Source organism: Triticum dicoccoides, chromosome 5B (genome assembly GCF_002162155.2).
Source record: "Triticum dicoccoides isolate Atlit2015 ecotype Zavitan chromosome 5B, WEW_v2.0, whole genome shotgun sequence".
In the NCBI taxonomy this organism is placed as follows: domain Eukaryota; kingdom Viridiplantae; phylum Streptophyta; class Magnoliopsida; order Poales; family Poaceae; genus Triticum; species Triticum dicoccoides.
In genome coordinates this window covers 720,673,081-720,686,196 of record NC_041389.1, presented here as the reverse complement: position 1 = coordinate 720,686,196, position 13,116 = coordinate 720,673,081, and positions in this window count along the sequence as shown.

The window sequence follows — 13,116 nt, the reverse complement described above, 5'->3', positions numbered from 1 at the left end:
CAACAGAGCTCGGCACCATGTGTGGCCCAGGCCCGGGGGCTCCTGTCGGTGTACTAAAGTAGGGGTACCTTAGTATCCCGAACTTGTGCACGGGCAGTCGCAGCACCCCGCGGCAAGGCTTGCCAGGTGACCGCCAAGATCCTCCATATTTCCTATTGGTGCCATTCAAGAACAAAGTGTCTTAACCGAGAAGACAAGGCCCCGGCAAGAGGAGCTTGCCGGGAAGGACAAGGCCCCGGCAAGAGGAGCTTGCCGGGAAGGCCAACCAAGGCTTTTCAAGGAGCTTGCCGCGACGCACCGCGCGTCCCGGCAAGACCCGGCGAGCGACAAGCTTCCGAGCGCGACAAGACAACGACCGCGGCAAGACGCTTGCCGCGGCGCGGCCACCACTCTGTGCCCACGCTCCAGCACATTCGTCGTCGTGTCGCCGCAGGATCGTTCCAGGCGCACGTGGCGGGCGGCTGTGCAGCCAAGCGGTGCGAGGTGGCGAGCGAAGATGACGAGATGGCCATCGTGGCGAACGGTGGCGCCCCTAACGGTCGCTTTTCTGCACTGTTTGGGCGACCGGATGGGCATTAAATGCTCTTGTCCCCTGCCGTTAGAGTTAGGTAGGGGGCACTGTAGAAGCAGTTGTACCAACCACAACTTTTACACTTTTACCCCTGCATGTGTTGCCACCTGTCGGTGACCCCTTTAGCCTATAAAAGGAGGCCCATGCGCAACGTAGAGGGGGTTCGACTCATTCATAACTAGAACGCACCCACGCTCTCAAGCAAGAAGGCAATACAATCACAAAGCAGTAGTAGGAGTATTATCTCTCCGGAGAGCTCCGAAGCTGGGTAAAAATCGCTCGCGTGCTCCGCCTCGATCCGGTCTTCGTGCGCCCTCCGCTCCCTGCCGGACCGAAAAGGGGCCCTGCCCCATAGGTGCTCGTTTACCACGACAAGAGACAAACATTAAGTCTGTTTTAAATAACTCATCTTTATTGTTGAAATCCGGAGAAGCCGGAACAACCATCCGACATGCCTGGCCGGCGTGGGAACGTGGGACAACTCTGAGTATGTTGCATGCTTGCCACGTGCCCCTCAGATGTGAACCGCCAGGGGCACCAGCGTAATTGCGCTATGCCGCAAGCCTACTTATAAATACTTGTCCCCTGCGGTAAAGAAATCCTTCTTCCACCTCTCCACCTCATCAAAACCCTAGCGCCACCGCTAGCTCTCGACGACGCCGGTGACGAAGCGCTTAACTGCCGCGACTTCTCCGACGCTGTCCTCACGCCGACCGCGGACATCGTCCTCTCCGCCGTTGCCGTAGGTGTCATCCGTTGCCAAGTTAGGGCACGGTGGATTGAACTGCTCGGTCTCCTATTCATCCCATCTAGCAGTTCTTCGTGCGGTAATTATAACTCTATTTTTACCACCTTTTTGATATTCATAGATTCATCCTATCTACCAAAAGTGGTTTCTGCCTACACAATGTTAGATCTATTATGTCTGCATCTCATACTGCCTAGTCTATTCACTTGAATTTCATGTCTAGTTTGATTCCTCGCTTGTACTTATTCATGGATTAGTACAAATCTGGAACCAACTCACAACACATAAGTGAATGTCTTCGCATCATGAGGTCAATGTCTTCAAACTGATTTATCTTCAAAATCTTCTGAGAATGCATATGACCTCTTCCCCTTCCCTCGCATCTCTAATGCTGTCACAGGTACATGTCCGTGGGAGAATCCCTTGGTTCTCATAGTCTGCATTCGTTTGCAGAATACTTACAGTATCACATTAATTCTCCCGAAGCCAGTTCCTGCTTGACCAGCAAGCGTAAGTCTCTGAAGCCTTTCAACGTATTGAAGCCATTCAGTTTGAAGTTCATGGCTACAGAAAAATCAGCAAGGAAGGGTGGCAGACAGCATAGAGGGGGAACATCAAAAGATCTACCTGATGACCACGCAGAACTTTACAAGACTGATCCTGAAGAGAATTATCATCAACGCAAGACACGAATCCAATGGATTCGACGCTATTGGGCTGAAGAATGGTTCAAGTACAAGTTTGTGACCAAGGAGTATGCAGAGAAGAATGCTATCAAGAGTCCTTGGGGTGATATTCTCTATCGAGGCCTTCAACCCAAGAACAGAGATGAAGCTATTGCACAGGGTTTCTATCCCTGCATGGTCCGAGGGCCTCAGCCTGCAAATGCCGACCCATCATCATTACTCTGGTGTCGTGAAGATACTCTCTTCAAGCGCAATTTCCAGCACGCAAAGGCTTCGGCCAAGGAAAACAAGAAGTCATTGGGATTAGACTTCAACCCTGGTCCCTCTGCTCCCCGTGCTGACGGTTCACGTGATGCTGATCCCAATATCATCGGCCCCTTTCTCCAACCTTGACGGCCTCATCACCTACATCTTGGTCGAGGGTGCCAGAGTAGATCATTCTGATAATGATGCTGACACTGATGAAGCCCCAGCTCCTCCTCCGAAGCCGCAGAAGCAAAAGAAGCTAAAGGCTTCAAGATCAGCTGCACCTCCAAAAGCTTCATGTGCGAAGCCACTGGCCACTGCACCTCCTGAAGACAGTGTGCAGTCTGAAGATCAATCACGTATCTCCAAGAAGATGGAGAAGAAAAAGCAAATTGTCAGGCATACTGATCAAACCTTGACTCCTGCTGCCATTCTGCGTGAAGAACCCATCGATCTGTCCAGCGATGAAGATCTTGCAGATGATGCCCTTGAGCAACTGATCAAGAGCAAGCAAGAAGCAGAGATCTTCAACAACTTGCCTATCTTTGATGTGGCAATCATCCATAACTTCATTGATGAGTGGTTTGACACCCCAAATCTCAGCTTTGAAGATCTGCGGCTTCCCATTGGCCTCAGCGTCTCCTTCAATGGCGCCATTGCTTTTGAGCTAGCTCTCGCTCAGCGCATCGTTGAGCTGAAGAACAAGATTGACTATGAAAAGGCTCAGTTCAAGAAGCATGTGGCGAAGCTCAGCGTGCAAGATGTCAGAAACTTCAAGGTTATGATGCACGAGCTTAAAGAAGCTTTTCTCAGGAAGCGTGAAGAAGCTCAAGGCTCTCGCGAGCGTACGAAGAGTTTGGCTGACAAGTGTGTGCTTGCCTACAATGAGGCTGAGAAGCGCAAATCTCTTGGCCATCCTGGCATTGACCCCAAGATGGCTGCAAAGAAGAAGAAGCCATCAACCGCTCCACCCGCGCCTTCAAGTCAAGAAGCACCTCGCATTATCTTCCTAAGCAGCATGACTGGCTCGAAGCCAAAGGTCCTGTCAACCGCTTCAGAACAGAAGAAGACGAGGGCTGCTGAGGCTGAAGCCAGAAAAAGGAAGATTCCTGAAGCCTCTGATGCTGCTCCCTCCAAGAAGAAGCGCAAAACCAAGAATACTAGGGCTGCTCCCACAGAGCCCTTAGTTGTTGAACCCATTTCAGTGGTTCGCCCTGCGTCTGAACATCAAGAAAGAAGGATGATAGTTCATGAGCCTGCTTCCACAGAGGCTCATGAAGCTGAAGATATTCCAGCAGATGAACCACCGCTGCTGAAGACATTGGTCAAGATGACAATGTTGAAGATGATGAAGTTCTTCCTCAGATCGAACACAACATGGTATCATCGCCTGTTCTCACGAAAAGCAAACTCATCAGCATTGGTCGTCCTCTGACGCCAATTGCTCAGGATGCATCGTGGGCTGATCACCCACAGCAACAAGACTCCCCAAGTACTCCCCAACAACAACAACAAGCTACACCACCCGTGCAAGAAGAAGATGAAGACTTTGAGGCCCAGCCAACTCCATCTCCAAAGGCGATGCCAACATTTCGCAGGCTTCGCAAAGGACAAAGGCCTCAAGTCCCTCTATCGAGCGTTCCAGAAGGAGAAGTGCAACACCAACTTGTTGCACGTCAAGTATTTTCTGAACCCACTCCAACTGTGAATGTCTCCGTGTCAGAAGCCCAAGCCGCTGAAGACATTCCGGCTGGATCAGCCGATGAGAATGAAGAAGACGCACGTGTCCCTACTCCCCCCGTTAATGAAGAAGTTGTTCCTGATGTGAACGTGTCAGTGCCCGACCCTCCAGCTCGTCAAGTGGAGGATGAAAATGTTGAAGCTGCCACCACCAATGCCAATGAAGCCAATGATGTAGTCATGGCTGAAGCTAATGTGGAGCTTGCACCAACCGGTGTGCCTGAAGCCAATGAGGCAACTGCTCCCGAAGCACCTGTTGTGCAGCCTGAAGCCTTAGCTGTTGCCACTGCTCCTGTTCCGCCACCAAGGCCTCATACGATTGAGCAAGCATACAGTCATGGTCAGCTAACCACTGTCCGACGGCCCATTCTGGTATCACCGCCTACTGCCTCTGGACCACAGTTTGATTATCATGTTGAGAATAGGCCTCTGGTCTAGAAGCCAAAGCCAAGACTGCCAAGGTTCCCAGGCACTGCCAATTCTACAGGGTCCTTCAATGCCAATGGCTTCAAAAGCCACAATACCTTCTTTGACAGCGCCAAGAACCCCTACTCAAAGCCAAGAATATCATCTGATCGGTTCTGGAGCTATCAGCAGAGAAGCTATTACTCCTGCGTTCTGTATGATCAAGGGCGCATTTTCCCTCATATGCGCCTCAACACTGAAGCCATTGCCGGACTGCCGTGCTTAGAAGAAGCACTTGGCTGTTTTCGTGATGCCGGTCTGCTCAGCTTTGTGACAGACAAAGAACACTGGAATGAAGAATTGTTGCTTCAATTCTATGCTACCCTCCACATTCGCGGCTACAACAGAGATATCAAGACATGGGTTCTCGAGTGGATTACCGAAAATGTTCATCATGAAGCTAAAGCACTGGATATCATTGAGCTTACATGCCTAGCCACTCTAGAAGAGCTATATGAACCTGTTTGTCAACTATACTGCAATGCACTGGAGAGCATCTTCCATAAGCCAGAACCCAACATGAGCCAGATGTTGAGCATGATGAAGCCTTTGCCATCTGACACTGAATATCCAACAGAGTTCTTTGTTGACGACCTTGAGTATCTGCCGTGCACAATATATCATATTATCAGGCGAACTCTATGGCCTATCAAAGGACATTCATCAGCGGCCAAGCTTGAAGGAGCCATGAAGACTTTGGTCTTTTACATCCTCAATGGCATCAGCTTCAATTCCCAAGAATTCTTCATCAGGCAACTTGCTGCTTCTAGATCTGACCTATTTGGTCTAAAATTCTATGCTGCATGGGTCATGCGCCTCATCAAGCGACACTCCTCTGTCAATTATCATCCCTCTGCTCGCAATCATCTGATCTTTTTACCAGAGGTTGATATGTCAGTTGAAGCCATATACTCTGACCCTGCCAAGAAGCCTCTTTGTCTTCAGAATGTCGAGCACCAAAGCTTCACTCAACCCATTGAAGGCGTCCAAGATGTGAAATGTATCTATCCAATGGCTGGAAATACTCGTCTGCCTCATCGTGCGAATATTGAAGCCACTGAAAGCACCATTGCCCAAAGGCCTCGGAAGCGCTCTCGCGTTCTCAATGACCGAGAACTTCTTGTGACCCTTCATCAGAAACAAGATAAGCATCATTATTGGCTCAAGAGACAGATGCAAAGCCTCTTGGTGGACGTCAATCGCATTCGAAATCTTGCCACCAAGAATGCATTTGTTGCTCACGAGACTTGCCGAAGATCATGGAAGAGTTTGACGCTGCTCATTGCTGAAGCAGATCTTCAAGACAATGGCTTCACTGAAAGATTCAAGTTTGACTCCACTCCTCCACGGACTGCAGTCCTACGTCGAAATCCATCCCTTGAAGACTCTTACTATTCTTCCTCAGCGGCAACTGTGAATGCCAGAGTGATCGATGATGAAGATGATGCTACTTCACCGCCTCCTACTTTTGCACGCATCGACACTGCACCAAGTACGTCTGCACCGCCAAGCAACAACGACAACCCTGCTACTTCACCTACTCATGAGGACGAGTAGATGCTCTATGTCCTCACACCTTTTTGGTCCCTACTGACAAAAGGAGGAGAAGCATATGAGTTTGATAGTCTTCAAGCGGGTTCATATGGGCGGTTGCTTTATATTTTGCCTCGTGCTTACAACTCTTGCTTTTGAAACATTTGGTTCTTTGAGTTGTAACACTTAAACTTGATGGTCGTCTGCTACTTATTTGCTTTACTGTGATGTGATGATAAATTCCGCATGTGCGATGATAACTTCCGCACTTAGATCATTCTGCAGACGTCCATTTTTCATTATGCATGTCATTCTATATGCTATCATTTCATGCATGATGAATTATCTTCATAAGTTGAAGTGGATCTCCACAAGTACAACCTGCCATGTGCATTTGCATTCCACAAGCAAATTACTTATATGCACATCTTCAGGGGGAACCCTTGCTACTTATGAAGACAATACACTATCCTTTACAATTTCACATACTTTATCCCCGTTGAAAACTTCAACCAGTTTGTCATCAATCACCAAAAAGGGGGAGATTGTAAGTGCATCTAGTGCCACCCCTTGTTGGTTTTGGAGTATTGACGACAAAGTTGGTTGAGGGACTAATGCGTTTGTGAGAATTGCAGGATAACGCAGGTAGTGTCCCTCATTGATTCGGTTTACCTATCGGAGATGACCCCTAAAAATGTATGAAGAGATTGAAGACAATGGTGGAATGTGAAGATAATCATATTGAAGACTATGACATGAGAAGACATTGAGTGAAGACTATGGAGCGAAGACTGTGTGATTTCGTTGTTTCCTTTTCTTCTTTGTTGAGTCATAGGAACCACCGTACTGTTAAGTGGGGTCCAAGTGAACTAAGTCAGAATGACTGAAGTGATGCTCAACCCAAATCTATGTCTTCGAGCGAAGACAATGAGAGCAAATCTTATCCAGAGCTGGATGAGTCAGCTTTGCTTGTAGCCCAAGTAAAGTTGTCGTGTGTGTTTGAAATCTGACCGTTGGAACACGTGTCAGTTCCTTAGTGACCCAGGGTCATTTCGGACATATCAGGTCGGGTTGCCCAGTGGCTCTAAATAGCCCACCCCCTACACCATAAATTGGTGGCTACTCAGAGTTTGTGCATGGCTTTTGTAGTTAGAGAGCAACCCACCTCGAAGCCTTTGAGAGAGAGAAATCCTTGCGAGGACCAAGCCCAAAAACCCAGAGCCAAAGAGTGTTAGGCATCACTGAAGTCTTTCTGTCTGTGTGACCTGAAGACTTATTACGCTTGAGGACTGTGAATCCTCCAGCCGGTTAGGCGTCGCGTTTTGAGCATCCAAGAGTCATTGTGGATTGCCGGTGAACGAAGTCTGTGAAGGTTTGGAAGTCTACCTTGAAGACTTACCAGAGTGATTGGGCGAGGACTGGGTGTCCTTAGCTCAAGGGGAATAAGGTGAAGACACGGTCTTCTGAGTTGAATCTCAGCCTCCCTAACCAGACATACAGTTGTCACAGCAACTGGAACTGGTCCAACAAATCCTGTGTCTTCAACAAGCGACTGGTTCTATCCCTTCCCATCCTTTATTTTGAGTTTTTCTTCGTGAAGTCATTGCCTATCTGTCGTACCTGTTTGACTTCATTGCTTGACTACTATCGTTGATTGGCTTCATACCATCTTCCATCCTGATCCTTACTACTTAGCTACTATTAGTCCTGTGCTTTCACATCATTGCATACTTGACTATGGTTTGCTTATAGTAGTTTATCTTCCGCTGCATATCAATTAGGGCATTTCGATTGTTTGTCTTTGAAACTTCCAAGTATTGAAGACTTTCATAAAAATCGCCTATTCACCCCCCATCTAGTCGATACTAGCACTTTCAGCAGGGTCTCGAACGCCTACTCGCGCATACGTACGGCCAGGGCTTGTGTACATGGATGGGTCGGAACAGAGAAATAGCGTCGTCGTCGTGTTCATGGGGAGGCAACAGAATGCATCGTGTTCATCGGGAGGCAACGGAACACGTGGGAGCCAACGACTTGGACGGAACAGGCGATGGAAACGAGGCCTGGCGTACCGCACAACATTGGAAACGGACCTCCTACGTTCAGAACGGGGTCCTGTTGATCGGGAGGGGTGTGGCGTACCGCAAAACGGAGGAAACGGACCTCCTACGGTCGAAACGGGGGTCCTGTTGATCTGAAGGGGTGTGGCATACCGCAAAACGGAGGAAACGAACCTCCTACGGTCGAAATGGGGGTCCTGTTGATCGGGAGGTGTCTGGCGTACCGCAAAACGGACGAAACGGGCTTGTGTTAGAGCGCTACGGTCGAAACGAGGGTCCTGTTCATCGGGAGGGGTGTGGCGTACCGCGAAACGGGACTCCATGGGATACTGTTCATCTCCACCGTCGACCTCCTCCAGCCTCCACGGGCTACCGTCGACCTCCTCCAGCTTCCACGGGCTCCTGTTCATCCAGCCTCCACCGCGCGCTACTCCACTGGCTTGAAGGAAATATGCCCTGGAGCCAATAATAAAGTTATTATTTATTTCCTTATTTCATGATAAATGTTTATTATTCATGCTAGAATTGTATTAACCGGAAACATAATACATGTGTGAATACATAGACAAACATAGTGTCACTAGTATGCCTCTACTTGACTAGCTCGTTTATCAAAGATGGTTATGTTTCCTAGCCATGGACAAAAGAGTTGTCATTTGATTAACGGGATCACATCATTAGGAGAATGATGTGATTGACTTGACCCATTCCGTTAGCTTAGCACTTGATCGTTTAGTATGTTGCTATTGCTTTCTTCATGACTTATACATGTTCCTGTAACTATGAGATTATGCAACTCCCGTTTACCGGAGGAACACTTTGGGTACTACCAAACGTCACAACGTAACTGGGTGATTATAAAGGAGTACTACAGGTGTCTCCAAAGGTACATGTTGAGTTGGCGCATTTCGAGATTAGGTTTTGTCACTCTGATTGTCGGAGAGGTATCTCTGGGCCGTCTCGATAATGCACATCACTATAAGCCTTGCAAGCAATGTGACCAATGAGTTGGTTACGGAATGATGCATTACGTAACGAGTAAAGAGACTTGCCGGTAACGAGATTGAACTAGGTATTGGATACCGACGATCGAATCTCGGGCAAGTAACATACCGATGACAAAGGGAACAACGTATGTTGTTATGCGGTTTGACCGATAAAGATCTTCGTAGAATATGTAGGAGCCAATATGGGCATCTAGGTCCCGCTATTGGTTATTGACCAAGAATAGTTCTAGGTCATGTCTACATAGTTCTCGAACCCGTAGGGTCCGCACGCTTAAGGTTTCGATGACAGTTATATTATGAGTTTATGAGTTTTGATGTACCGAAGGAGTTCGGAGTCCCGGATGAGATCGGGGACATGAGGAGGAGTCTCGAAATGGTCGAGACGTAAAGATCGATATATTGGACGACTATATTCGGAGTTCGGAAAGGTTCCGAGTGATTCGGGTATTTTTCGGAGTACCGGAGAGTTACGGGAATTCGCCGGGGAGAAGTATTGGGCCTTATTGGGCCCTACGGGAAAGAGAGAGGGGCTGCCTAGGGCAGGCCGCGCGCCCCCCATGGCCTAGTCCGAATTGGACTAGGGGGAGGGGCCGCACCCCCTCCTTCCTTCCCTTCTCTCTTCCCCTTCCTTGTCTCCTACTCCTAATACATGGAAGGACTCCTAGTTGGACTAGGAAAAGGGGAATCCTACTCCCGGTGGGAGTAGGACTCCCCTAGGGCGCGCCATAGTAGAGGGCCGGCCCTCCCCTCCTCCACTCCTTTATATATGGGGGTAGGGGGCACCCCATAGACACACAAGTTGATCTACGGATCGTTCCTTAGCCGTGTGCGGTGCCCCCTTCCACCATATTCCACCTCGGTCATATCGTCGCGAAGCTTAGGCGAAGCCCTGCGCCGGTAGAACATCAAGATCGTCACCACGCCTTCGTGCTGATGGAACTCTCCCTCGACACTCGGCTGGATCGGAGTTCGAGGGACGTCATCGAGCTGAACGTGTGCTGAACTCGGAGGCTCCGTACGTTCGGTGCTTGGATCGGTCGGATCGTGAAGACGTACGACTACATCAACCGCGTTGTGCTAACGCTTCCGCTTACAGTCTACGAGGGTACGTGGACATACACTCTCCCCTCTCGTTGCTATGCCATCACCATGATCTTGCGTGTGCGTAGGAAATTTTTTGAAATTACTACGTTCCCCAACAGTGGCATTCGAGCCTAGGTTTTATGCGTTGATGTTATATGCACGAGTAGAACACAAGTGAGTTGTGGACGATATAAGTCATACTGCCTACCAGCATGTCATACTTTGGTTCAGCGGTATTGTGAGATGAAGCGGCCCGGACCGACATTACGCGTACGCTTACGCGAGACTGGTTTCACCGTTACGAGCACTCGTGCTTAAAGGTGGCTGGCGGGTGTCTGTCTCTCTCATTTTAGTTGAATTGAGTGTGGCTACGCCCGGTCCTTGTGAAGGTTAAAACGGAGTCTATTTGACAAACTATCGTTGTGGTTTTGATGCGTAGGTAAGAACGGTTCTTGCTAAGCCCGTAGCAGCCACGTAAAATTTGCAACAACAAAGTAGAGGACGTCTAACTTGTTTTTGCAGGGCATGTTGTGATGTGATATGGTCAAGACGTGATGCTATATTTTATTGTATGCGATGATCATGTTTTGTAACCGAAGTTATCGGCAACTGGCAGGAGCCATATGGTTGTCGCTTTATTGTATGAAATGCAAACGCCCTGTAATTGCTTTACTTTATCACTAAGCGGTAGCGATAGTCGTAGAAGCAATAGATGGCGTAAACGACAACGATGCTACGATGGAGATCAAGGTGTCGCGCCGGTGACGATGGTGATCACGATGGTGCTTCGGAGATGGAGATCACAAGCACAAGATGATGATGGCCATATCATATCACTTATATTGATTACATGTGATGTTTATCCTTTATGCATCTTATCTTGCTTTGATTGACGGTAGCATTTTAAGATGATCTCTCACTAAAATTATCAAGAAGTGTTCTCCCTGAGTATGCACCGTTGCCAAAGTTCGTCGTGCCGAGACACCACGTGATGATCGGGTGTGATAAGCTCTACGTCCATCTACAACGGGTGCAAGCCAGTTTTGCACACGCAGAATACTCAGGTTATACTTGACGAGCCTAGCATATGCAGATATGGCCTCGGAACACGGAGACCGAAAGGTCGATCGTGAATCATATAGTAGATATGATCAACATAATGATGTTCACCATTGAAAACTACTCCATCTCACGTGATGATCGGTTATGGTTTAGTTGATTTGGATCACGTGATCACTTAGATGACTAGAGAGATGTCTGTCTAAGTGGGAGTTCTTAAGTAATATGATTAATTGAACTTTAATTTATCATGAACTTAGTCCTAGTAGTATTTTGCAAATTATGTTGTAGATCAATAGCTCGCGTTGTTGCTTTCATATGTTTATTTTGATATGTTCCTAGAGAAAACTGTGTTGAAAAATGTTAGTAGCAATGTTGCGGATTTGATCCGTGATCTGAGGTTAATCCTCATTGCTGTACAGAAGAATTATGTCCTTGATGCACCGCTAGGTGACAGACCTATTGCAAGAGCAGATGCAGACGTTATGAACGTTTGGCTAGCTCAATATGATGACTACTTGATAGTTTAAGTGCAACATGCTTAACAGCTTAGAATCGGGACTTCAAAGACATTTTGAACGTCATGGACCATATGAGATGTTCCAGGAGTTGAAGTTAGTATTTCAAGCAAATACCCGTGTTGAGAGATATGAAGTCTCCAACAAGTTCTATAGCTAAAAGATGGAGGAGAATCGCTCAACTAGTGAGCATGTGCTCAGATTGTCTGGGTACTACAATTGCTTGAATCAAGTGGGAGTTAATCTTCCAGATAAGATAGTGATTGACAGAATTCTCTAGTCACCATCACTAAGTTACTAGAACTTCGTGATGAACTATATTATGCAAGGGATGACAAAAACGATTCCCGAGCTCTTCGTGATGTTGAAATCGACGAAGGTAGAAATCAAGGAAGAGCATCAAGTGTTGATGGTTGACAAGATCACTAGTTTCAAGAAAAGGGCAAAGGGAAAGAAAGGGAACTTCAAGAAGAATGACAAGAAAGTTGTCACTCCCATGAAGAAGCCCGAAGCTGGACCTAAGCCTGAAACTGAGTGCTTCTACTGCAAAGGAAATGGTCACCGGAAGTGGAACTACTCCAAATATTTGGTGGATAAGAAGGATGGCAAAGTGAACAAGGGTATATTTTGATGTACATGTTATTGATGTGTACCTTACTAGCATTTATAGTAGCCCCTGAGTATTTGATACTTGTTCGGTTGCTAAGATTAGTAACTCAAAACAGGAGTTACAGAATAAACAGAGACTAGTTGAAGGGGAAGTGACGATGAGTGTTAGAAGTAGTTCCAAGATTGATATGATCATCATCGCACACTCCCTATACTTTCGGGATTAGTGTTAAACCTAAATAAATGTTATTTGGTGTTTGCGTTGAGCAAGAATATGATTTGATCATGTTTATTGCAATACGGTTATTCATTTAAAATCAGAGAATAATTGTTGTTCTGTTTACATGAATAAAACCTTCAATGGTCATACACCCAATGAAAATAGTTTGTTGGATCTCGATCGTAATGATACACATATTCATAATATTGATGCCAAAAGATGCAAAGTTAATAATGATAGTGCAACTTATTTGTGGCACTGCCGTTTGGGTCATATCGGTGTAAAGCGCATGAAGAAACTCCATACAGATGGATTTTTGGAATCACGTGGTTATGAATCATTTGATGCTTGCGAACCGTGCCTTTTGGGCAAGATGACTAAAACTCCGTTCTTCGGAACAATGGAACGAGCTACTGACTTATTGGAAATAATACATACTGATGTATGCAGACCAATGAGTATGAAGGCTCGTGGCAAGTATCGTTATTTTCTGACCTTCACAAGATGATTTGTGCAGATATGGGTATATCTACTTGATGAAACATAAGTCTGAAATAGTTGAAAGGTTCAA